Genomic DNA, 26,003 nt, shown 5'->3' with positions numbered 1-26,003 from the left:
TTTAATTGATTTTAAGCTAATAAGTTTTAATTGATTTTAAGCTAATAATTTTAAATTGATTTTAAGCTAATAAGTTTTAATTGATTTTAAGCTAATAAGTTTTAATTGATTTTAAGCTAATAAGTTTTAATTGATTTTAAGCTAATAAGTTTTAATTGATTTTAAGCTAATAGTAAAACTTAAATCTATAGATTATTTCCTCCCCTATCATACAAGTGTATTTTTGCATTCACTAAAATATATGCACATATTACATGGGTCTTAAGGAAATCCAAAAAATTAAAAACAAAAAACAAACTCTATAATTATATATATTTGGAGATTTAAAAAGAATCAGAATCAGTAACTGTATCGGAATCGGTAAAAATATTGGAATGGTCCCGTCACTAATATTTACTTTATTTATCACTTGAAAATCTAAAATTACATCAAATGTAAGAATAAAAATATTAATATGGGAGTTCGGGACTAGGAGCAGGACTACATCACAGGTCCTCATTCATTCTCGAGTAACGCCTGAGAAGCCTGACTGTTAGTATAATTATATTTCAATCAGTAATTTAAAGATCAGTTTTGATAAAAGAAACATTTTTCAACAGAGGTGACCTTGATTTGCTGTTGAAGTGGAGTGTGATCAACTCTATCCTAAACTCACTATTTTAAGAATGAATCATTCAAAGTTAAGCCCCCCCCCCCGCTTCGAAATATCTTATTTCTGAGAAATTGAACTATCAAAAGTTCAGAGATTAGAATTAGAAATGCGGTGAATTATCAAGGCAAGGGTGGGGGTGGGGGGACACCCTATTTTCCACATGATCAGTTCTAGGTTTAATGTTTCCTAAAACAAGAGTGATTCTATTTTGATTCCTGATGGCTTTACGTTTGTGTTAGTCAACATATTGAACATGAAAAACATCTGGCCAGATCATCATCGTATTCTGTTTAACACCTGTTTTATACGCTGGCATGCGTTGGACGACTCTAAAAAATTAACTTCTAAACTAACATATCTCTGACCAGGTTTTTATTTATCCCTCCTTTCAAGAATGTTTTATCACTTCCTGGCATAGTTTATTTGGTAATTTCCTGCTAACTGACCTTGTTACCACAACTGTTCCACATCTAATGATGTTCGCCCATCGCTTGCGAAGATGACCGTAATCATGCAATTATTCTGTGGATTCAGAGATTGCTTGTTAGACCGATTCGAGCTCTGAAGTATTTTCCGCATGTTAGACACTTATAGGATGATTTTGTAGCAGAGGTGCTGACTGCTCTGTCTTTTCTAATGTCATATTTCCTCTCGTGTTCTTCATTGCATGCGAATTTAGCAATGGTAGCCCCTTTGTGAGTTGCGGCACATCAGGAACATGTTTGGGTTAGTTTTTACCATGAGTTAGAATACAAATCAAACTATTGTAGAGGGACCTTGAGGTTGCTCTTGAACCTTTTCTGCTGTCCTCCTGCGGGTCTTTTTCCTTTCATCTAATAATGCCAGAACTCTCATCCATTCTTTCAATATGGCCATACTGCACTGTTCAGAGCTTTGTCCGGTAGTGTTTTACTTGCATATTTTTTTTAAATATGCAATTTTTAAAAAAAATATTATTTTTTGTTCCAAACAGAGACAAAATATACCAGTGATAGATACCATGCTACAATCCTTTAAGATAGCGTCCATAGGAAAATAGTTCTAACCTGAAAGAAATCAAATTATATTTTAGTGCTCTTAACAATATGTTGCAACTATCCACCAAAAAAAACAAAAAAACTGCCGAATGATAATAAAATATTGATTTTATAGGAAGAAAACTATCGATGTCAAAAAATCGAGAAAGAGATTGACTTTATTTTATTAGATGACATCTGTATGACAATAATTTTGATCCTGTCAGAGTATTTTCTGGAAGGAATTAAATCGAATTACATTTTATTGTTTTAAACAACATACTACAACGATCCACTCTTGGCCTTTGGGTCAAAATCAAAGTGTAGTATCTGTTCTTCAGATGCTACACTTCCATTTCTTGTTCTCTGTTAGTGGAGGGGAAATCCTTCACGACTGAGACAAATTTTATTTTTTGTTCTTTTTCTCCACATTAAAAAACGACCCTGGTGTCTAACTCTGTCCCGTGGGGAGGCATTGTAAATAGGTACAACGATCCACTAAACACACTGATGAACCAGGTTCGAATATTGATTTTGTAGAAAAAAAGCTATCAATGAAAACATTAAAAAAAGAAGCCGATCTGTCTTAAACTTGGTATCCACATAATACTGTGTCATAATCTATATATAAAATGACTGAGGTCAACTCTGAAGGTCATGGACATATCAAAAGGAAAAATCGAAGGTGCCGTTTCCCCGTGGCTCTAATCAATAGAATAACGTAAAGAGACAATCTTTGTAAAAGAATGGAGCTCTATAGGTAGATTTGAATAGAAATATAAACAAACATAGAATTTTATGTTTATGTACTTCATATAATAAGGACAAGTGGTTCTCTTGACCATTTTGGAGCACTCATCACGTCTAACTATGCTGAAGAGCAGTGATGCAGTGAAAAACTGATGTCTGTGAATGACACATACTCTTTCCCGATGGGTTAAAAATATTTTAAAAACTAAATAAACATATGATACAATTCTGGTCAATTTGAAGAATTTAATTCCAAAAAATTTAAGATTAAAATAAAACGAAAATCTTACATTGAAAAATATTCTAATATTCAATTATTTCAACATTGTGTGTGTGTGTGTGTGTGTGTGTGTGTGTGTGTGTGTGTGTGTGTCTAGCTAAATAATCAAATTCTTTGTTATTCCCGCTCTTAGTTTCATTAGCCAATAGCCAGGTTTTTATCAAACAAAAATCTGCTGATATCTACCTCATATTTCCTTTGTCCATTTTTGGAGAAGGTGATTCATGTTAAAGGAAATAATAACGATCAATACATAAAATATTGTAAATTTCTATTTAGATACATGATAAAATAATAATAATAATATATATATATATATATATATATATATATATATATATATATATATATATATATATATATAGGGTGACCCCCCCAAAAACGGGCCCCAACTCTAATTAGGCACCCTTTCTTAGTGTTTTATCCGAATAAAATGAAACTTTGGTCATAACTAGTTTATTATATTCAAAACATCACATCAAAACACCAGGGTCTTTGGCCTATTTTTCTCCGTTCTACAGCATATGTTCTAGATGGCCTCCATTTAGCTTTTGGTTTTTTTTGTGGTTACCCCGTATATACGAGAGAATGAAAGAGAGAACATAATGCTGTATTTAAATAAAGAAGAATATTCAATGTACGTAAGAGCAGAAAGAGAGAATATATAAAACACTGCTTTTTGGCAGTCACTCATATTAAATTAAACAGTTAAATTGTGACTGGGAACATTGAAAATCCACAAAAACAACGATTAGATGTTTGTGAATTTTCAATCTTTCCAACGCCATAGATAACTCAACTGTTTCATTAAATAACCCTATGGCCTAGGCAAACATGAGTGTCCAGTTATTCCAAAGGTAAAAATAGCTCAACACGCCTGATATTTTTCAAGCTTGAAAATAACAAAAACAGGACAAAAAATTTGATGAGCATCAAACATGAACTTTTGTGTCAGAGTGACATTTCCGATTTCAATCAACAAGTCGTCCCTTACTAAATTTAGAAATTACCCCCCCCCCATAAGATCTACAGAGTGCAAACGATATCATTATCATAATTGATTTAATATCCATTTTACATGCTGGTATGTGTTGCACAGTTTTAAGAAATTGACTTCCAAACTACTATATCTCTGGCCAGGTATTTATTAATCCCACTTTCTCTCCAGTATATTTTCATCACTTCCTCTCATATATACAAGGTGTCCCAATAAAATGTATACACTCTTTAAATAACCAGAAAATCAATATTTATTATAGGAAAGAAAAGTTTCATACATCAAAATACTGTTAACAAATATAGAAACCAGCTAATCATCGAAAGTGTTCAAATTATTGGCCATTGTGGTCCATGAACCGCTAACAACGCTCACTGATTGAATCGAAAACGTTCCTAATCAGTTCAATCGGTATGTTGACACATCTTCTTTCAATGGTTGCTTTCAACTCATTCATTGTAGCTCATTTTGTGGTGTGCACCCTATTTTTAACATGCCCCCCCCCTGTCCCCAAAAAAGAGAAAAATCCAAGCAGGTGGGGGTCAAATCTGGTGAACATGGACAGTACTCGATACTTCCTCTTCGTTCTAACTATCTGTTTCGCCGGTGACTATCAAGATACACTCTTACGTCATGATGACAGTGGGTGTGCTCCATCCTGCTGGAAGTGCCAGTCTTTATTCCTAAACATCTTTTAGGAACGTGAAACAGCGTATTCATGTAACAATTCGAGATAATTTAAAGATTGTATACATTTTATTGGGACACTCTGCATATTACACTGGTTTGTTTTTGTTTGAACTCTGATGGCTACATCTGCATTTCGAGCAAGGTAGTGAAATCCTGGATCAACCAAGTAGCTGCAGGTAGGCTATACGTGTGGTAGTAAACCCTGGATCAACTTGATAGCTTCAGGTAGACCAAGTGAAACCCTGGATCAACTTGATAGCTTCAGGTAGACCAAGTGAAACCCTGGATCAACTTGATAGCTTCAGGTAGACCAAGTGAAACCCTGGATCAACTTGATAGCTTCAGGTAGACCAAATGAAACCCTGGATCAACTTGATAGCTTTAGGTAGACCAAGTGAAACCCTGAATCAACTAGGTAGCTTCAGGTAGACCAAGTGAAACTCTGCATCAACTAGGTAGCTTCAGGCAGACCAAGTGAAACCCTGGATCAATTAGGTAGCTTTAGGTAGACCAAGTGAAACCCTGAATCAACTAGGTAGCTTAAGGTAGACCAAGTGAAACTCTGGATCAACTTGGTAGCTTTAGGTAGACCAAGTGAAACCCTGGATCAATTAGGTAGCTTTAGGTAGACCAAGTGAAACCATGAATCAACTTGGTAGCTTCAGGTAGACCAAGTGAAACTCTGCATCAACTAGGTAGCTTTAGGTAGACCAAGTGAAACTCTGCATCAACTAGGTAGCTTTAGGTAGACCAAGTGAAACTCTGCATCAACTAGGTAGCTTCAGGTAGACCAAGTAAAACCCTGGATCAACTAGTCTCCTGACTAACACTCATATACACCTGCTAATCCACTAATGTACAAAATTGAATATGTTTACTTTGCACGCTGTGAGATTTTCATTTTCTTTACAATTTATTTCTTCCAAGTAAAGCACAATATTTGGTATGAAGATAGAAATTCAAAACCTGGGTACGTTTGGCCATTTTGGTAAAGTATACAAATGACATGAACAATAGCAACTGGTTTTGTTCAAGAGCAAAGATGGAAGACGCAGGTGTGGTGGCCCGAGAACTTTGTCGACCACCCTTCACCAGATATCTGGCTTCCTAGTGTACTTGACTACAAACCCCTCAACTTCTTTGTTCAGGATGCTGTGATACCAACAGATCCAGTTGCAAGATGAAGGATGAACTAAAGGCCATGATCACCAGAGCTTTGAGGCCTTAAGTCAGGGGACAGTGACAGATGCTCATAGCTGGTTCCAAGGCTGTCATCAAAGCTAAAGATCGATTCATCGAATGAAATCAAGAGTACAAAGCATAAAAACAAACTAAGTATAAATTAAAAAAAAAAATTAAACTTCCGGGTCATTTTTTTCATAAATAGTAATTTTTTTGAACAAATATCGTCTGCATCCTGCATATTAAATGAGTTGGCCATCGTCCAGCGCACATTTGAGTGCTGCATGACTGGTGGCCAATGAACCAATCAGGTCAGCGACAAGCAGCTGAAAACATGCTATACTCAACCACCAGGTGGAAGAAGAGATGGACTGGCTACCTTGTGTGAAGGACAAAAGACCGATGAACACGGATGATGGCTGTATCTGACAATCGATACCAAGTGCCTAGCAACAAGATTGCATAATTCATTGCAACAAGATCTTGAACTGAATAGGGCTAACTTAGGACGTATGGTTTTGGGATGGTTTTTGTAATTTGTGTCGACCAGACACTAGTTAACAATGACAAAGAAAAACTACACAAAAATAACACTGATTTTCTGTTAACTGATAACCCGAGACCTCTTTTAATCCAAACAAAATGATTATATCTTATTTTGCTTACATTTAACATTAGTAATGGCTTCACAGACATATTCTCCGGGTCAGCCAAACACTAGTAATATCTAATACAGGAACAACATAGATTTTCCAGCAATTAATAGCCCAATACCTCTTTTTATCCAGATAAAATTACAAGAGGGAACTTGATAATCCTACTTCTACCAAACTAGTTTACTGGCAGGCAACAGATGATTTTATGTCTAGTGTACCATCAATTCATTTACGCTGCACCTACTGGTGGTAGCCTTACTTTATTCTGAAATTATGTCTTATTTTGCTTAATTTTAACCAGAGTTATAGCTTCACATGCAAATTACAAATAGCAGTCATTGTGTCAAATGATAACGCCTGTCTATTTCCATTAAATAAAAAGCTGAACTGGTGAAAAATGTTTTCAAGTCTTGATAGTTTAGAGACATGATAGGTGTATAATTAGTGGGTTACAGCTTTGTTGATGAAATCTTATTAGCGTGAAATCAGGTGGCGTGATAAAATGTTTAATCAAGTAAAGCTCTGGAACCAAGGTTCTATGTACAGCGCATGATTAATTTTTTATAAAAGAGCTCCTTTAGTCTTTGACAGACTATGGATACCCACGAAATGAAATATTTTTGTGGCAGAAGGTGCACAATCTGCAACCGCACCTCTCCTGAATCAGCATTCTTAAATACCAGTGACAAGTGAAATGTTTGTACCGGACAACTGGAAACAAATGTCAAGATAAGTGAAGAGCACATACACACCTAGAATCCCCAAATGGTCACCCATCTGATACTAACTAGGCTCAACATTGCTTAACTTTAGTGATCTGACAAGAACAAGTGTATAAACGTGATTTTACCATATTTTTACATTGCACTTTCTGGTGATAATCTTCCTTTATTTTGAGATTAAGTTATATTTTTGCTTAAATTTAACCCTTGTTATAGCTTCACGGCCATATTAAGGCTAATCTACAAGGTGGAACGATAAAGTTGTCACCCTAAAGAAAACAACACTACAGCTTTATTTTAAAAATTTTATTGAAAAAATCAATTCAGTTAACTTGATTATGTAGCAGAGCTGGCATCTATTCAATGTAGCCTTCTTCAGCCTCAATAACTGCTTCGATGAGGTTCCGGAACTGGGAGCATGCCTTTTTCACAGGTGCCCGCAGGAGCTCGGTGAATACTCGGTGGATGGTGGCAATCAGGCTGGCTTTGGTGTTGAAGGAGGTCATGTTGGTGATGTTCTCGATGTATGACCAAACAAAGTAGTCCAGCTGGTTCAGGCCAGGGGAGGAGGAGGTCAGTGAGAGAATGGTACAAAGTCGTAATACTCCTTCTGAAGCCTGGGTCTCTTTGGATTGTAGGTCAGCACAAAGTCCTGCTACCACACCCAGGGTCTGCCAGCGGCCATCTTGTTGCACCAGGGGATTACCAAACTCTTCAGTACACCCAGGTACACTTTGGTATTAACTTTCAGGCTGACGGCGAAGATGTGAGGTGGCATGATGTGGCTCTCACTTGAAACCACATCAAAGACCGTAACCGTGGCTGGAAACTTTGTTTTCATCACCCTGAGCAAGTCCCTGTTATTTGTAGCAATCCAACGATGCATCTTGAGTGTGTTGGCAATGGTTCTGTTGTCATTACTTGGATTGGTAGAGAGCATGAGTTGTACAGTGGCGCATCTCCGATCTTGCTTGTTGAACATTGTGTCACTTTCAGACATGATAGAAGGCTCCTATTGTGACTGGCCGAGTAGTAGTTGGTTTGCAACAAAAAAAGAAAACTGGTTTTCGTCAAAGGGAAATGGAATCATGTCGTCTTTTCTATGGTGACAATTTTATCGTTCCATCCTGTATTTCTCTGAAAATGTTGAACTGTTGTAAAAACTTGAGTGTGGTGTTTCAGCTTAGAAATACAGTAGATGTAGTGGCTTCGAGGTATGTTGAATAATCGGATGGTCTGGCAAAACTTATTTTAACACAACTGTGCTGGAAAATAGGTGTTAGTATAAAACTTCCAGTTATAATAAATACAGGGTGACCCCCCCCCCGAAAAAAAAAAACTAAATAGAGGCCATCTAGAACATATGCTGTAGAACAGAGAAAAAAAGGGCCAAAGACCCTAGTGTTTTGATGTGATGTTTTGAATATAATAAACTAGTCATGATTAAAGTTTCATTCAATTCGGACAAAACACTAAGAAATAAGGCCTAATTAGAGTTGGGGCCCGTTTTTTGAGGGTCACCCTGTATTAGAAATTATAACTACGGTTAGGTTCAAGCAAAATAAACAGGAGTGTGAATAGCCAGTCATAAAAGAAAAGCTAAAATTGTGATGAATTTATCAATGGCATAATTAAGAGAAAGACACAGAGAGCGTATGTGGAGGGAGACAAAGTCATCTAATATATAAAGGACAGTTGTCTGTGTGTATGTGTGTTTGTTTGTTCAGTTAAAAGTAAAAACAACAGTTGCACTGGATGAATAATATCTAAACTTTAGAAAAAATTATTAATTTTCTAAAGATCAACTGGACCAGTTTTCGTCAAGGGGTTGGTCAGTTTTTTAGGGTTATTATGTACTAACTTGAAAATAAAATTGCTAAGTTGCGTGTGTGTGTGTGTGTGTGTGTGTGTGTGTGTGTGTGTGTGTGTGTGTGTGTCCAGCTAGAAAGGAATGGGCTGGACGGAGGAGAAAGATAGAGGGATGAATAAAGGGAGGTATAAGAACATAAGTTTTAATTGAAATATGAAAATTACACAATAAACCCCTACAAAGTCGATATTTTCTTTAAACAAGAACAATGTTATCTAAAATTTAGAAAAAAAGATTCATTTGTACTATTGAATATTATCAAGAACTAGACTACCCGTGACCCGTTGGGTCAGTATGTTATATTAGCTATGGAATTCATGTATGAGCATGACACTTGTGACGTAAAGAAAATAGTTTTTTTGACATAACAGAAACATTTCTATGAAAGTATATTAAAATGAAAAAAAGAATATAGATAGATTTCTATGAGTCGTTCTGTTTATTATAATTGATTATTTTGGAAAAAAACAAATTTACAATTACTGAATTATAAGTGATTGACCATACTTATAGGTAAATGTGCACTGAACAGATACCATAATATTTATTATAGTTAAATTCAAATTTTGATATATCTGCTTTTTTTTTTTACATCGTTCATTTCTGTCTTACGTTTAAGTTATTTTAGACCCTACTCTTCCCATGTTAAATAATAATTTCGAAATAATAACGTTAATATTTCAGTGCTCAGGTCATGCGCGCATGCGCAACTGGATGATGTAAACTGGAAAGTGGGTTACATACATCGTTACAAGGTCATTTGAGTTATATATATATATATATATATATATATATATATATATATATATATATATGAAAAGGAAAACCCAAAATAGATAAATGTTAATAAACGTTTCGTCCCTATTTCTATACACCTATATACATGCATATTTACAGAACTGTTTTTTTTTAATGTGATTTTTATTTATTTATTTATTTGCTAGTTAGTTAATACCTTATTAATTTTATTAAAGTTATATAAGGAGAAACGGTTAACGATATACAGAATTACTAACCAGGATCTACATTCATGTTTTGCTCTTTGATTATTATATTTCCTATAATGGATGCTAAATAATAATAATTTATAATTATATAGATTAAACACAATTTTTAATGTTTTCATGTATTAATACAATTTCTAATGTTATACAGTCCAGGAAATGAGTCAGCATTTTTTCAAATTGGAAGAAGCTAACTCTGGATTTAATTTATCGTTTCTTAACTATAGTCATTTTCTCCACAAAGAAAGAAGGTGGGAGAAACTTAGTTTTAATAGTGCTCTGGAGGCATCCTTAATTTTATTTAACACTTTCAGTAGCGCCCTGGAGATCTAAGTTTTATTTTTTCACTCCTCACATAAAAGAAATTTCTCTTCCAAGGAGTGGGAGTGACTAACTTAACATTATTTAACATCTTTTATTTAGTTTTTTATAGCCCCTGGCAATGCGCGGTAGCTCTGCTAGTCTATCTATCTCTCTCTCTTTCTCTCTCTCTCTCTCTCTATATATATATATATATAATATAAAGCTGAATGTGTGTGTGTGTGTCTGGTCACGAATAGGCTCCTATATGGTTGACTATTTTAAAAAATTGATTACATATAATGATAGAAGATGTATCGAGACACAGGAATGGGTATGTTTGATCTCGCAGAACAGTGGTTCATTAAAATTGTGGGGTCTGCGTTCGCACCTGGTCCACAAAGTATGGAAATAAAAAATTTAAAAATTAAAAAAAAAAAACGTTTACAAGTGTTTTTGATATAAATGTACATAAGAATACTTTGATAAGTATGCTTTAACTTAAATAGGAATGGTATAATAAAATTGTGGGGTCTGCATTCGCGCCTGGCCTCCATAGAATGGAAATAGGCACAAACTTTAATAAAGATTTTTCATATCTATCTGCGTAAGTATACTTTGATGATTATGTTTCAGTTTGAAGAAATATGGTATAATAAAATTATGGGGTGTTCGTTCGCACCTGACCTCCATAGAATGGAAATATGTCACAAAGTTTAACAAGGTTTTTTAATATAGATCCACAGAATATTGTGATAAGTGTTTCAGTGTGAACAGGTATGGTATAATAAATTATGGGGTTTATCTATTTTATTTTTACTTTCATCATATTTTGCTTTGGTTTTGATACCCCCAAATTCGAAGCTATCTCATTACAAACCTTCCTTTTCATAACCTATCATACTTTCATAAATCAGAGTCCATTTTCTGTAGGCTGTTTTTGAACCCAGTCAACGACGGGTACTTTTGCTAGTATATATATATATATATATATAAAGTAGTAGCGTTTGTGTGTGTGTGTGTACAACTCTCCTAAAGGCCACACCATTCTACAGCCCATAGCAGTGAATTGATCATGACCAAACCTGGCATAATGATGGTCCCCCAGCGAGGGATGATGCGCACAATTTTTCAAGGTTAAGGTCATAGCCTATGCATATATACTCTCCTACAGCCCACACCACTGGGCCTATCATGACCAAACCTGACATTATGATGGCCTCTGACCTTGAGATGGTGCACACTATTTTTCAAGGCGAAGGTCAAATTCCTACGCAAAGCGCAGATATCTTTGCTAGTCTATTATAATAGAGCAAATGTTTCTATGTCCAGTTAAAAATAAAATGCACAAAAACCACTCATGAAGTTGGTATTTTTTTTAATTGACATAACACCAGATATATAATATCATTTAATATTATCAAGACATACAAACGTCTTTTAATGCTATCATGTAAAGAGAAGTAACTGATATTTTTTCAGAAAGTTATTTCCCTTATATCAACTCGAGTTATGTGTGTTTGTCCACAGAGAGGAGTGGGCTAAGCAAAGAAGAAAGAGGGAATGGGAAGGGGGACGAGAGAGGGAAAGAAATTATGTTACACTTTTGCCTGAGCAATAACAGTTAGCTTTGCAAGTTCTTCAATGAAACAAAAACTTTGAATTGTTGAAGTCTCAACTGTCATGACAAAATTAATATTTTCAGTTTTCAGAGAGAACTATTATAAGGGGGGAAAGGCAAACAAGAAAAGATAAAGAGAAGAAGAAGAGAAAAAATAGGAAAAGAGAAAAAAACATGAAATATGAAAAATAAGCAATAACATATAGCCAAATAGTGATGAAAATATGAGATAAAGCTTTATCGATTTGATAGAAATTAGTCTTCTATTATTATTAGTGTTGGAATCAGAATCGAGAATCAGAAAAATCAGAACTTTTGGGGATATCGGAAAACTTTGTGCCTATTTTTTGATGCCAAAAACGATGTTTTTAATTGAATTTTGATATGATTTTGTTTAAAACAAAACATTTTTCCACTGCTGATAAAATAATAAATATTTATTGATTTTCAACTACCAATAAAATTAAAATCTATCGATTATACCCCCCTCTACGTGTATTTTTGCGCTTGAATAAATATCTGCACATTTAACATGTTTTTTTTTGTTTTTTTTAATGATATAGGAACTCTATAGTTAAATATTTAGAGATTTACAAAGATACGGAATTGGAAATTGTATTGGAATTGGGAAATATATTGGTATCATCCCATCACTAATTATTAGGCAAGTTTTTGGTGTTTTTGTATTCTGCACACTGGGTTTCCATAAATGTTGGCTAAGGCTCGACCAGCAACTGATGTAAACCACTGGAATATGCCGAGTGCTAATCAAGTTGATCAGCCAATGAAAAGGCAATAAAAATCAAAGCAGACAACTTTCAATAGATTGAAAAAAAAAAAAAAAATTAGTTTTCAATCATGCACAAATTTGTCAGTCTAACCCTAACCCTAAAAAAATGTTTACAATAAAAAAAATAATTGATGAAACCTACGGTAGGTTGTTATGTTTTAGTTAATTGTTTTTCAAGTTTTTTTTTTTTTTCATTGTAATTAGTATCTGATGCTATTTTTGTTTTCCTAGAGTTTTTAAATTTGATTAGCGTTGTGCATATTCTGGCGGTTTGCATCAGCTGCCGGTTGAGCCAGAGCTAACATTTATAGAAATCCAGTGCCCTAAGTGCAAAATTACCAAATTTTTTTTTTTTTAAATTATTTGGTAAAGTGCTTTTATGATACCCATTTGAATAAACCTGTTGCGCTTTTTAGTTTATTTTTACATTGTAGAGACTAAATTTGTCATTTGAAAGCTCTGTGTTCTGGAAATGTACAACAGGCCTCGCGCCGTCGATCTTATCTTGCGGAAGCTAAAGTGTACGAACAGTACAAAAGCTGTTACACCCATTGTCAGTCTTGATGGACGACAGTTATATATCATTGTTTACCATGATTAATTGAAACTTGGAAAATGTGCAGTATCAAATTCCATCCCTATATTCTACATACAAAGGTAACAATTGGGTGGTACCCTTTGCAGACCTTGCATCGTGTTTCAATGACATTAGAACAACATACACTTGTGTCAGGACATTGGGTACGGAAACTGAGTACGACTAAACAGATGAAACATCAAACTTTTATCATGATATATGTATTTTTGTTAGCTTCTCCAGTACAAAAGTGGAAAACAAAAATCTGTTTATTGCTTACTTGTTGTGCCTACTCGAGGTTGCCCGGGATTCTTTTCACTGTCATCTTTTGTCTTGATCATTGGAAATAGATCACAACTTATGTTTGCGAATTTAACGTTTCTGAATTTTTGAGATGAGGATTGGTTATTCGCATGTTTTGAATTCTTCGGATTACTGTTCTCACCTTGAGTGTTATTTTCATAAGGTTTTCGTCGATATAAACTACAACCTTCTTCAGTTCTTGCTTAACTCGGAAATTTTTCTGTCACATTCGAGAATCTGTATGGAATTTCGAACAGAACCCTTTATTTAATCCATGGTTATAGCATGTTCTTGTTCCGTCAGCCATGACCAAGTAGCGGTCCTAAGTAATTCACGATTATAGATTATATTTTTAGTATTATCCACACTGAGGATTGAACATTCAACCTACCACCTGGCCGCTTATGGTTCAAGACAAGAACATGATAAAACGTCTTGGTGGCACGAGCATATTTGTGAATTGATTTTTCTCTTCCTGTCAATAAAGTGAGCAGAAATTGATAGACTTTGTGTGCGCATGTCAGTGGTGCGTAAATTGCTTGTGTAGCAATACATCAGTTAAATGTTACACGGAGATATATATATATATATATATATATATATATATATATATATATATATATATATATAAATAGATCACTCATGCAACTAATATAAACTCATAAAATTGTTTTTTAATTAAATAAACAAAAAAAAAGGAAATAAAACTCTTTATTTTGATTAAGTGTTAACAAAACGATTCCTCAAGAAATTATCTTTATTTCATTTTATTTCCTTAATTTTCTTCCTTTGAAGATTGTAACGCTGCGTATGGGGCAGTCAAACCAGTTGCCAGCTGCCCTGCTTTTTATTTAAACCAATCGAGAGCTCTTTTTAGTATCCTTGTTGTTCCCTTTAGTGCACTTGTCTGGATCTCTTTTGCTCTTTTGCACTTGGTTCACCAGGAATATTAGTTAGGTAAGACTTGAAATGAATAAAGATATGGTTACTAAAATGTAACACACACACACACACACATATATATATATATATATATATATATATATATATATATATATATATATATATATATATATATACACACACCCACACACACACACACACATGAATATATTTAATAAAAACTATATTCTTCCTATATAACAGAGACCAATATAATTTCCCCATTCAGCCTCAATATTTTATTTCGATCCTAATGTAAATATTGCTAATTGTCACATCTCTATTATGTTACCTACATCTTCTCTACTCTTCTGACGAGAAGCATTAGGCTTGGAAATGCCATTGTATAAAGAGTTCTCACTTACCCTACACCCCTAATTGATGTATATCCTTTCTGAATAAATGAAAAATCTATATATATATATATATATTAACGTATCTTCATTTTCTTCCTTTATTGATTTCTATATAAGCTCCAAAACAATTTGTTGAGCTTTGTATTATCCCGATAAGTCTCCTCTTAAAAAATTGATCTTATTATTCTTTAACTACCCCATATATATATATATATATATATATATATATATATATATATATATATATATATATATATATATATATATATATATATGTTTTATAAACTTTGTGCATGACTGGTCATTAATTTAAAAAATTAATATTCATTGGATCATTCAGTCCCACAGATCAGCTTACAAACTACATAAGTAAATGTGTGTGTGTGTGTGTGTGTGTGTTTATTTATCACGTATATAGAGTTAAAATATATATGGAGAAGAAAATTCATTTGGGGACTGGTTTCCTCAGTGGAAAGCAACCATTTATTAAGTCGCTTGACGAGGACTTCTGATTTTAACTGATCATTTGTTCAAAACATTAACATGCTCAGTGTCACGACCATGTAAATTTGTTGATATTAATAAAAATATTTTATTGAGCACTCTTAATAACCTCGTTAAATTCATTAGTTATCACTCTTGAATACTTTTAACCTGTTTATGCAGGAGGAGCCATGATTTAATATACTGTTTTGTTTTTAAATCCCGGAAACGGTGTTTCATGTCAAACAACTGATGATCCTATAAAGAACATTAGTACTATCGTTTGTTCACCTAAGTAAGACCATTTAGCGATACAGGAGATTAATTGACTTACTGACAAAATAATGTTCCAACGAAGCGCAATATTTTTTTTTTAAAGTTTTAAAAGTGTTAAAGAAACTTCCAACACTATATATACACATTATATATATATATATATATATATATATATATATATATATATATATATATATATATACTAGCTGTACCCTGCCACGCGTTGCAGTGGCTCAATTTGGTGTAATGGAAAAATTTCATAAAAGAGAAAATGCATGTTTCTTATATTAGTACAGCAATCCACTGCAAAAAGTGAAAAAGAAGGCGAAAATGAAAAAAATGGTACTCTTGCAGAATTTGATCTGGATCCTCGAGAGTTTCTGTCAATCATTCATGTTTTGGACTTGACCAACAATCAGTGGATGAAGTCGAACGTAGCAAAAATGTTGAAACGCTTAATGTTTTTTTTTGTTGTTGTTGTTTTAAAAAATGTGAGTTAGTAATTAATATTTGGTTGATGGTGGGGGGGAGGGGGGTTATTATACACAGATTCGAAAAAGTTGTCCAAAAACAAATAAATGAAAGCAAAGGTAAGGTAATTTACATTTCTACCTAATTGGATAATTGTTTAGTGTTTTTATGTAATATAAAATGTTTAATTGGCTCAAAAAACAGAAATGGTCGCGGATTCTGTTGAATATGTTAAGTTTGGGAAAGTAAGTTGAAAACTAAAAACTATACAAAACAGTGTCTGAAACTCACCGACATAGGCTGGCATAATCGGTAGGTTTATGACAGTATTTTGTATAGTTTTTTTAGTTTTAACTCACTTTCTCTAACTTAAAGTAATCAACAGTGTCCACCACCATTTGTAGCTTTCAAATACACCAATAAACACTGTTTTTCGGGCCGACTAAACGTTACATTAAATGAAAAGGGTTTGTATTACTAAACACAGATACAAAGAAGTTGTCAAAAAATAAATATCTAACAAATAAATGTTATCAAAGGCAAGAAAAGTAAGTGTTCTACCTAACTGGATAAGATTTTAGTGTTTTTATGTAATGTATAATCGGTTCAAAAACATCCAATGTTTATCGGTATATCTGAAAAATACAAATGGCGGCAGACTGTATCAAACACGTAAAGTTTGGGGAAATTTTGGGAAAATGAGTTTAAACTGAAAAAACTATGCAAAATACTGTTAGGAACTCACTCAATATATGTTACCATGATGTAGGCTGGCATATAATCGGTGGTTTTAAACTTTTGCTCGATACAGGTGACGACTTTTAAAAGTCCCTTTTAGTGATTACCTGGTTTGAAGATATTTGTACAACTAAACGGCAAATCTGCTAAAAAAAATCCGGTATTATTTTACTTTAAGGCCCGTTTCACGTTCATATATAACGAAATATTTTATTGTAGATTTCGGTGTACTAAAAACGAATCTGCAAACCGTTTACGTAGCAAAAAAAAAAGTTTTCATGATATTCATGAAATTACTTTTTCGAAAAGTAGGTGATCACTTTTCAATGTAAATTTAACTTAGAATGAGCACCCACTTTCTGGCCACCTGAGAGAGGGGTATTTTTCTATTTCCTGCACAGACGTTATTTATTCTTTTAGAACAAACCAACAGTTACATTTATATATATATATATATATATATATATATATATATATATATATATATATATATATATATATATACACACACACACTAGCGGAGGCGGGCAGCTTTGCCCAGGTGTAAAATATGTTTAAATATGATATTTTAATTTGTCCAGATTTCGTATATATTATTAAAGAGTCGTGATTTCAAAAATAAAAAAATAAAACAATATTTAGGTGCCATCAGCTAGAATCGAAACCAAAACTGTAGCATTCAAAGCTGGTTACGTTACCACTGTACCAACGTGACACACATATAAAACGATTAAAAATTAAGAATTAAAAATAAACTAAGATGAATGTAAAAAATGTTTAACGATTATTTTCAATTATGACCCATTTTTGACACCCCCTAAAAACAATTTAATTTTAACCGTCTAAAGACGCATAAAAGAACAGCACGTACAAAATCGAATCATTTGAGGCCCCTAGTGCCACTTTGCAAGTTTTATTTTCAGAGGAGATAAAGTTTGAAAATATGGAAACAAACCGACAGACAAACATATAGCCGTTTATATATATATATATATATATATATATATATATATATATATATATAACTACTTAATTTACTCACATAAATTTATATACGAAAGTATAGATTTATGCGTAAACTTTAAGTATTTACTTCAAAAGTGCTCAATACGTAGGTAGAACTAGTTAGTAAGTTATAAAATGTATATGGCGATTAAGCTACACTGAATATTCTGCGTTTCATCCACCCAAGGATTCTTTAGGCTTAGCGCATAAGCCTGAAGAGTCCTAGAGTGGATGAAACGCGGAATATTCAGTGTAGCTTAATCGCCATATACATTTTATAACTTACTATATATATATATATATATATATATACAAGTAAAAAGACTTGTCTTTTTTAGCCTCCAGATGAAACCATTTCAAGTGTTGAGGGGGAAGTAAGAAATCAACGAGCAAGTGAGACAACTCTCTCATCTGGAATGAATTCGGAATAAATAAAATGTTATGGTGTTTTCTCTTCTTTAGATGATAAGAAAAATGTAGACATGTAAAAGTAAATTACTCATATAATTCTATGAATTTATATGTATACTAGTGTGAACACTGGCGAAGCTTGTTCTTTAAATTTTTTTTGGATGTGTTATTTTCACAGAGAGTATGCACTAATAATAATCTTCTATATAAATAAAACAGTAGATATATGTAAATGTGTGTATATTTAACCGATAAACTCTTAAACTACTGGTCACATAACACTGAAATTAACAAGAAATAGTAATCATACACCAAGAATGGTTTATAATGAGTAAAATCTTTGTTTGGATGGATGAATAACGTGTACAGAAATATGTCAGCAAATTAAAATGCTGCAAAATGTTCATTTCAACTTGTCAACATATTTCTATTACTTGTACGCATGCGCAAATTCAATCATAGACAGAATAGGTTTCATTTCAAATCTTTCTTATCTGCCGGATTAGCTTAAACAGTAGAGAATGTGGCTGAAGGGCTAAATGTTTTGGTCTCGATTCTAGCTGATGGCACCCAAGTCATTTTTTTTAACTTTTGAAATCAGTACTATATATATATATATATATATATATATATATATATATATATATATATATATATATATATAACTACTTAATTTACTCACATAACGAAAGTATAGATTTATGCATAAACTTTAAGTATTTACTTCAAAAGTGCTCAATACGTAGGTAGAGCTAGTTAGTAATTTATAAAATATATATGGCGATTAAGCTACACTGAATATTCCGCGTTTCATCCACTCTAAGACTCCTAGCCTGAGGAGTCCTAGAGTGGATGAAAAGCGGAATATTCAGTGTAGCTTAATCGCCATATATATTTTATAAATTACTATATATATATATATATATATATATATATATAATGTTCAACATGGAATTGGCTCTGTACTAATAAATACGAAATCTACATGAATTAAAATATATTTAAGCGTACTTTACGATTTGCAAGGTTATCCCCACCACCTGCTAGTAGTAATAATATTTATGTGACAAAAGTGTTGAAAAGTAGGATTGAAAAGCCAGTGCCCTAGAGGAAGAGCATTCTGGTCTGCAAAAAATGCCTAAGCAATCCCATCATGATTCCCCAGTAGGGACGCCTTAGATGATTAGCAGTTAATTAACCCTTTATCACCCTTCTCAAATGGAGAAGGCACAGAACTGCACAAACCAGAACCAACAGGGAACGGACTATTTCAAGAATGGCTTAGATTCTGTTGGTTTTGTGCTAAGGGAAAAATCCCTACTTGCTATGACTGAGTGAAACCATAATCCACAATGTAGGGTTCAGGACAATCCCCTAAATTATAAAATGGTAGCAGAGTGAACATCGATTAGTATGACAATTGTCCGGAAAAAGTTTGGAATGTAAACATATTTTAGAATGCATACTGTTCCATTTATGTACGTGTATGTACCCAACACGAAATACTTAATACATTTTTTACACTTTTCTAAAAAATAAAAAAAAGAATTAATTAAATAAAATAAAGTTAAACAAAAATAATTGAAAATGGACTTGGCAACATTCTCCAATAGGGATACCTCAGGTGACCGGAAATAAACCCATATTCTCTCGAAGGAGGAGATAATGCTTGGAAAGGGTGTTGAGCCATACTTCCCAGGACTGAAGCATGCTTAATTAATACGAAACGTTTGACATATTGGGGACTTTTGGATAGTCTAGCTCAATGGTTCTCAACCTTTTTTTAATCATGACTTTCTTTTCTTTTTAATGTATTTTGGTGAACCCTTATAGCTTATTTTATTTTTCAGTCATGTAAATAAATATATTTATATTTGGAGATAACTGATATGCGATGGATTCCCTGAGTAAATGTGGTATTGTGGTGACTGAGATGATTCTAGTGAAGAGTAGGATAGACAGTTTTTATCACTTTTGACCAGAGATGACCAACGACTCTCATTCTCCTCCCATTTTTGATGGCCTCGTGTTTAATTTGTTACAAATGTAAATTTATATAAGGTATACAATTAAATAATTCAAAGTGTAATAGCTACTCTGGTTGATTTCAGATCATACTCCCAGGCATGACTTTATTTATCCTTTAGGAGGAGGGTTTGGATTATTGTTGATAGGCTATAATGCACATGGGGCCCGACTAAGGCAAACATGGCATCTGTTCAGAGAGTTTCTCCTCTTTATGTCTGGGATAGAGATGAATTCCTCACTATAAACTGACTTTGCGACTAACTTTGCTGCAGTGCGTGTCAGATAAACAAATGCATAAAAAAACAACAATTGTAGGGAATGAGAGAAAAAATATTTAAACTCACCTCAAAAAGAAAAAGTTTTGAACTGAATAAGAGTTCAGGTGTCATTTTTTTTTCGTCTTTTGTGTGTGTGCGCGTTTTTTTTTTTTTAATATTAATCACATTTGAAGACTGCAGATTTATACGGCATCAGCAGCAGCAATCTTAATCCGGATTTGCAGGATTACAAGGATATATATATATATATATATATATATATATATATATATATATATATATATATATATATATATATATATACAAAGAATAAAAATAAGTTGCAGTTAAGAGTCCATTATGAACTGCTACTACAAAAATACCAACCAAACAAGCCCGATTCAGTGACTGCCCAAAACTTATGTCATTAAAAAATGTGACATATCACACACGCACTAATATATATATATATATATATATATATATATATATATATATATATATATATATATATATATATATATATATATATATATATATATATACACACACACACAGATAGATAGATCGTCTACTACTGGCCGAATTTGACAGAAACGTAAGTCACCCGTTGAGTTTTGGTGTCCTGACATGATAAGGTAAATGGAGGTCAGATGACACATACAGAAACAAACCGTCCTTTTTTCTCAAATCGCTTGAGTAAAATTGAAAAGGCAGTCGAGTGTGTAGACACACATTCACTAAAACAATATATAACATTTTTATTTATTCGTTTTCCGTGTCAAAGCATAGGACAGGATACAAGATAGAAAAAAGGTGCGGTGGATTGTTCGGGGTGGACGATCCTTGTATCTATTTTTACAGTAAACCCAAGTTAGTCGACGTTTGTTTCTCTAAAGCTTTTTTTTTTCCTTTTATATTTTCATCACACAAAACATATAGTAAAATATTCATCAGTTTGGGGATTGAGTTATGTTTGAGAGAGAAAAAATTCTGTTTTTCATTGTTCTAATTAGCCGTTATTTGTAAAGGATTGCTCAAGTGACTGATATTTTATTAATTTCCTATCGATCACTTTCATCCTCTCTTAGAGGTTTTTGATTTACCCCCCTCCCTCCGCTCCTATTCTTTATGTATTACATAATTTTTGCTTTCGTCCCCTCTCTCTTTCTCTTTCATTAACAGAGGAAGGTAATAAGGAAACGAAAGATGAAAAAGATTGGAATAGTCAATGATAAACAAAAGAGAATATTAGCACCGGCAGTAATACTATTTACTAAAACGATATATAACATTCTTATTCATTCGTTTTTGGGTAATTCCGTATCAAAGCATAGAACAGGATACAAGATAGAAAAGGGTGTGGTGGATTGATCGGGATGGACGATCCTTGTATCTATTTTTACACTAAACCCAAGTAAGTCGCCGTTTGTTTCTCCAAAGCTTTTTTTCTTTTGAATTTTCATCACACAAAATACATAGAGGTAAAGAGAGAGGAAGGGATTGAGGCGGGACGGATGCAGCAGCAGTTTTTCATTTTGGATTTTGTGCTTATTTCTTTATATTTCATTAGATTTGCAAACTCATTCTTGATTCAAACAATTTAACCCGAGCTCAGTGGATGACCAAATGAGTCGCTTGCTTTTTTATTTTTTTTATTTTTTTATAGCGTTAAATAAACACTATTATTAAATTACGTTGATTAAAATAAAAGGAGTGGTTAATACATTTTTGTTAAAGAAATAAAAGATGAATTTTGTTTTGCTTGGTTTGTTTTTTATTTTAGGTCAGCACTTATCGAGGCCAAAAGTCACTCGAGCTTAATGAGATGCAAGTTGAATGATTATGAATATTATAAGAGGATTGAAAATAGTGAATAATTTGACCAGTTATGAAAACAGGTTATAACAAATGTTTATTGAAATTAGATTTGAAGATGCCGATGTTGTAGTCCTCTGAGAAGTAATCTTGTGGCAACGTGTTTCACAGATTGGAAGCCTTTGCAAAGAAACTCTGTTCATGGAAATTCTGTTTCATATTAAGGATACAGAGAAGAATGGTTGTTTTGTTTTACGGCATATCAAGCCTTTTCCGGTTATTTAATGCTGTATCTAGTTATTTTAAAGAAAAAAGTTTTTATGCTTCAAGTTGTTTGTATCTTAAAATATTTATTCATGATATTTGGTTTGATTGTTCCACGGTACATCAATCCCTTTCAGATTATTCAATACTAAATCTGATAATTTAAAAAAAAAAAAAAGAAAGAAAAAAAAAGGGGGGGGTTCCATGCTTCAAGTGCTTCACACCCTAAAACATCCATTCATGGTGTTTAGTTTGGTTGTTTTGTAGAGAAAAAATTGTTTTTATGAAGGTCTTCTCAGGAAAATCAGATCATATAGTATCACTGGAAGAATATATAACATAATTAAATCCTTCTTAGATAAGAGAAAAATCCAGGTTGTCCTCGACGGTCGTACATCTAAACGATATGATATAAATGCAGGAGTGTCTCATGGGTCTATCCTTGGACCTCTGTTATTCCTAATATTCATAAATGACCTCCCTGACAAAATTACCAGTGAGATGGGTATATATGCTGACGACACCATGCTCTATAACAGACACGATAGGAAAACAAATAAACACATATCGAAAGTAATGGCAGAAACAGTAGAGGATGACCTCCGATCTGTAGTGGAATTGGGCCATAAATGGATGGTCAGATTCAATGCTGCCAAGACTAAACTAGTTTCCTTCAATAATTACAAGAAACCTTCTCTACCACCAATAGCAATGGCCAATGACTCTTTATCTGAAAGTACATCTTTTAAACTCCTCGGCCTAACGCTCACAGGAAACAGGAGTTGGGACAATTACATTGAGAGTATCGCCAGGACCGCTGCGAAGAAGATAGGTTCTCTCTACCATGCTAGAAAGATACTAACGCCCAAAAGTATGCTATACCTCTATAAGGCCACCATTCGCCCATGTACGGAGTATTGTTGTCATATTTGGGCTGGTGCATCTGCAACTAGTCTCTCGCTCCTAGACAAGGTTCGAAAGAGAGTCGCCAATCTGATAGGTCCTGAACTGTCATTTAAACTTCACCCTCTGTCCCATCGAGGAAACGTTGCATCCCTCTGCCTGTTCTACAAGTACTTTAATGGTGAATGCTCTGAGAACTGCAAGCACTTGTGCCCCCTAGACGTAAATACTCCCGACAAACCCGACAAGCAGCTAAATCCCACCCCTACACAGTAGAGATCCCTAGATGTAAGAGAGCTTTCTACTCCAGTAGTTTCTTCCCCAGAACAGCTAGACTTTGGAATTCCCTTCCGTTTCCCTGTTTCCCCAACTGTACTCACATGCAGAAGTTCAAGTGTAATGTGAACCGACAGCTTGCTACCCAACTTCCTACACAGTACACCTGATGCCTATGTCCCTGATAGTAGCCCCCTACAATCAAAGTGGCAATGTGCCTTATTTGGGGTGAAAATGTAATAAAAACAAAAGAAAAAAAAGAACATACATTATCTATATTATATATATATATATATATATATATATTCGGGGTCTGAATCTCTCGGATGGCGTTATTCGTGACACCCTGCACTGAAGATTCACAAAAGGATAAAACACTAGTGTCTGTAGGTATTTAATAATTATTATAGTAAAGAATATATATATATATATATAAAATATATATATATATATATATACTAGCAAAAGTACCCGCCATTGACTGGGTTCAAAACAGCCTACAGAAAATGGACTCTGATTTATGAAAGTATGATAGGTTATGAAAAGGAAGGGTTTTAAAGAGATAGCTTCGAATTTGGGGGTATCAAAACCAAAGCAAAATATGATGAAAGTAAAAATAAAATAGATAAACCCCATAATTTATTATACCATACCTGTTCACACTGAAACACTTATCACAATATTCTGTGGATCTATATTAAAAACCTTGTTAAACTTTGTGACATATTTCCATTCTATAGAGGTCAGGTGCGGAAGAACACCTCATAATTTTATTATACCATATTTCTTCAAACTGAAACATAATTATCAAAGTATACTTACGCAGATAGATATAAAAAGTCTGTTCCTATTTCCATTCTATGGAGGCTAGGCGCGAACGCAGACCCCACAATTTTATCATACCATCCCTATTTAAGTTAAAACATACTTATCAAATTATTCATATATACATCTATATCAAAAACACTTGTAAACGTTTTCTTTTAATTTTTAAATTTTTTATTTCCATACTTTGTGGACCAAGCGCGAAAGCAGACCCCACAATTTTAATGAACCACCGTTCTGCCAGATCAAACATACCCATTCCTGTGTCCCGATACATCTTCTATCATTATATGTAATCAGTTTTCTATAATATTCAACCATATAGGAGCCTATTTGTGACCAGACACACGCGCGCGCACACACACACACATTCAGCTTTATATTATATATATGTGTGTATATATATATATATATATATATATATATATATATATATATATATATAAGTGGCAGCGTTTGTGTGTGTGTGTGTGTGTGTGTCTGCGTGTCCAACTCTCCTACAGCCCATAAACGTGGACTGATCATAACCAAACTTGGTATGATGACGGTCCCCCACCTAGGGATGGGGCACACCATTTTCCAAGGTAAAGGTCAAGGTTATAGCCTATGTATATATACTCTCCTACAGCCCACACCACAGGAGCAATCACAACGAAACCTGATATGATGATGTTCTCTGACCTAGGGATGGTACACACCATTTGCAAGGGCAAGATCAAAGGTTAAGCTTGGGACTTTGCTGTATGCTCGGGTACCTACAAGTGAGTACTCGTGCATACGACAAAGTCCCGTACGAATCGCGAATATCTTTGCTCATCATATTCGGCTTTAGAGTTTGGCAATGCCGTTGGAGCACAGGGTTAACCAGGTGCTAATGTGATTGCAAGAATTATGAATGGATACCATAAGTTCAAGAAACTTCTCCCATTATGAATCAGCAGAGCATTACCACTGTAGAGCAATGAAATAGTCTATCTGGCTTGTGTATGCAGTATGAGGATGTATGGAAGTAAAACCTGGCCAATGAAGATTGAGGACATGCGTTGCATGAAGAGAAATAATATGAGAATTATACAATGGATGTCTAGTTTTGAAGACTGTTGGTCTCAGAGGAAGATTAAATCTGGACAACATAGAGAGACTTCCATTTATGGCCACTGTTACAATATTTTTTAGATAAAAAGAGGGTGCGATTTAAGAAAATTGGAAGGTTCTACTCATAGACACTGGTGATAGGAATTGAAAAATCAAATGGAGTCATATTCTACTACCAACCAATCAGAAACCTGAATCACTGTATATAAATGGATTTTGTTAGAATTAACATACATAATTTTTTGTGTCCACACGAGAAAGATTTTTGCTCTTCATCTGCAAACTTTTAAAGTTCAAGACTTATGCAAATTATCTACTCATCAGAAACTCTTTTTCATCTCCAGGCCTTATACAGATTAGCTACCCATCGGAAACTCTTCTGAAATTAAACATGGTTTTCAATTAAAAACCATGTTGAAAGAATTGATAAGAGTTCTTGTGTTAA

At 33.7% G+C, this 26,003-nt stretch overlaps 1 protein-coding gene across 6 annotated transcripts in view; it reads right to left on the bottom strand.

Annotated features, from left to right (window-relative positions):
- Positions 1-26,003, bottom strand: part of LOC145246821 (pleckstrin homology domain-containing family G member 5-like) — a 1,071,747-nt gene that overhangs the window by 116,373 nt on the left and 929,371 nt on the right. The window lies entirely within an intron of this gene.

This window comes from Euprymna scolopes, chromosome 24 (assembly GCF_053919585.1).
Source record: "Euprymna scolopes isolate OS-2025 chromosome 24, ASM5391958v1, whole genome shotgun sequence".
Classification (NCBI taxonomy): domain Eukaryota; kingdom Metazoa; phylum Mollusca; class Cephalopoda; order Sepiida; family Sepiolidae; genus Euprymna; species Euprymna scolopes.
Note: the sequence above shows the minus strand (reverse complement) of the source record. Positions and strands in the feature narration are given on the sequence as shown.